The sequence below is a fragment of the Cyprinodon variegatus genome, unplaced genomic scaffold (assembly GCF_000732505.1).
Source record: "Cyprinodon variegatus isolate N-32 unplaced genomic scaffold, C_variegatus-1.0 Scaffold53, whole genome shotgun sequence".
In the NCBI taxonomy this organism is placed as follows: Eukaryota; Metazoa; Chordata; class Actinopteri; order Cyprinodontiformes; family Cyprinodontidae; genus Cyprinodon; species Cyprinodon variegatus.
The window spans coordinates 1,740,317-1,743,083 of record NW_015150506.1 but is presented as its reverse complement, the minus strand read 5'-3'; the positions used below and the strand labels follow the sequence as shown (position 1 = coordinate 1,743,083).

Genomic DNA, 2,767 nt, shown 5'->3' with positions numbered 1-2,767 from the left:
ATTGGTTCCGCTATCGGGACGGAACCAATAATGGCGTTATTTTTTTTAAATAGAAAAAAAAAAAGGTCAAATTTAATGTTTTATTTAGATTACAAAATAAATCATAATAAAAATAATCCTATTTATGATGTTTTGAAAATTAAGACATAAGAAAGTCTGATTTAAGACATTTTAATACCAATTAAGGCCTTAGTTTTATTTTGAAGAATTCAATGCCTTTTAAGACTTTTTAAGGACCTGTGGGAACCCTGTTCCTAGATGGGAAGAGAAACGTCTTTGAACTTGGAAACAAAGTCCAGTAGAGTTTTTTATTTTTTTACATTTTTGAAAGGACCAAATATCTTATTGCTTATTATCCAACTTAAATTACATTGGGATCAGCCTTCAGCTCTTATAGAGCCGATGGATTCATTGGAAACCAACTCTGCTGTCTTTGAACCTGATATCCAGCGTGGTTCGTGTCCCTATGCCGGCTGATGGTGGAGTTACGTTCCACATGTGTTTCTGGGAGGATAAAAACAGCAGAAGGTCTGACAGACGGGTTAGAGTTAAATCCACTCTGGTGAAACAAATACCTCTACCTCAAAGTTTGCATGAACCCAGAGCAACACGGTGACTGTTAAATGACCTCAGAGTGAACGCTGACCCTCCACCCACATGTTATGACGCTGTGACCTTTGGCCTGCCACTAGCACTGCAAACTCTTCCACATACAGCCTTGTTTTATAGTAGTGAACAGCCTGAACCTTTAAAAAACTAGAAAACTTCCACATCAGACGTATTAGGATTAAAAAAGAAAGTCTGATACGTGAGCTGGAAGTATGCTGTATTTTCTGAGCGAGCAGTGAGACCAGTTGGCAGCGTTTGATCTCACACTGACTCACTCAAAATGTTTCTGGCACGCGCTCAACTTTGACAGACTCTGCTTTGGCTGCGGCTCCACACCGATCCTTTAACCTGACCTCCGCTTTCCCTGCGCTCGCTCAGCTCCTCTGCGCTCAGGATTTGATAAACCAATCAAAGACGGGTCCTTTTATCCAATCACCAGTGCAAATACTTAACAATGGCATTAGAGTATTAGCTGCCAATTAAAATCAAATGCTTACCAAGAACAGGAGAGGACGCAGTCAACTCTCTTTTTTTTGCTAGCATGCTAACGTAAAATGGGCAGCGACGTAGCGCCGTCGCCATGGAATCGACGCCTGGAGGCGGCGGCTCATAAGTTACGTTTATAAACCTGAACGTCTCACCTCACGCTGCCTCAGGCACCTACGGCCATCTTGCCCATTACGTTTTCGATTAGCATAGAGCCAAGTTCCTCCCTCCCCCGTCTGCCATGTTCCTTNACCTCACGCTGCCTCAGGCACCTACGGCCATCTTGCCCATTACGTTTTCGATTAGCATACAGCCAAGTTCCTCCCTCCCCCGTCTGCCATGTTCCTTCATCTTTATGATGTTGTTCATTCACTATAGCCAGGCGTAAAATGTAGGATTTTTTGCCCTTTTCAGGCCATTTCTCCAATCATGCGCGTTAGAAATACTTTATTTATACTCATGGGTTGTGTTCTAATGAACTATTATGATGTATAAGGTCATGCAACGGACGGGTTGTGAAAGAGCCCTGCACATCTTCTATCACACGCTGGGTTGTAAAAGAGGCCTGAACATCCTCAATCACATGGTTCTTCTAAACATGTGTTCTTGGAACAATTCAATTGTAAAACAACCACATGCTTTGTTTGAACATATGTGCTGAGGTTTAAAGTAAGATCCTTTTGTTTCCCTTCCCCTTTAGTTAAACCTCAGCTGGTGTAATTAGGGACATCCCCTTTTCTTCAATAAATAGCGAGGAGAAGCTGAAGACTGCAGAGTGGGGTGGAGATTTATAAACTCTGCAGTCTCTTCCTACTCTCCTCGCGACTAACTAAATTAATTGTCTCTGTGCCTTCTTTCTTTCCCTGTATGCATGTATGATGTTTTAGGTGCTTACACCTGACAATGCGAGAATTTTTGATCGGGCCGACTTTCAGCCTGATCGTGCGGGGGGTAGCATACAGGGGGTAACGAGGGACGATTAGCCTCTTACGACCACCTCCCCATCAGGAATCGTAAGGTCGGGAGAAAATCAAGCGCGTTTGAAATCGGCGGTCATGAGGTGGTCGCGGACAATCCTGCTGTTGAAGCAGAGTTACTGCCGATTTACCAGAAACTCCAGCACTGTGCATGAGGAAACAAGGGAGTTCTTCTTCTTCTACTTCTACTTCCAGATTGACGGTCTGAAAGTCCGACCAGCGTTATCTCTTGGAGCTGAGTCCGAAGTGGTTTTTAGACGTGCAGTGTGAGCAGGTAGATCGCATCAGAGCGTCGGGTCGCACAGTGATAGAAAAAACATCGTGAGCTGTGAACATTTAAACCCTGAGGTTTCATCATAAAGTTTGCGCTGTAGCTGCGTGCGATGATTGAAAATATGGCACAGTGTGAGCCCGGCTTTATCGTCATGAATCTACTTGACCCTAACTGACTCTACAGGGCAATTAGTTATAAAGGATGTCAAACAGGAGTATCAAACCAGAGGAGGCCAACTACAGATCCATGCCACAGTCTACATTCCTCCTTATAGTTGTTGGATTTTTAGAGCCATAAATCCCCCCCTCCCCTGCAATAAAGCACTACTTTGTGTTTATTTTCCTCTGAATAATGTGTGAGTATGAGAAACTGCTTAGAAAACTTGAAGATTATCGGAACCATCTACTGTAAAAAAACCTGG

The 2,767-nt window shown here is 43.4% G+C and overlaps 1 protein-coding gene across 1 annotated transcript in view; it reads right to left on the bottom strand.

Annotated features, from left to right (window-relative positions):
* Nucleotides 1-2,767, bottom strand: part of farp2 (FERM, ARH/RhoGEF and pleckstrin domain protein 2) — a 71,632-nt gene that overhangs the window by 38,456 nt on the left and 30,409 nt on the right. The gene's annotated exons all lie outside the window — the stretch shown is intronic.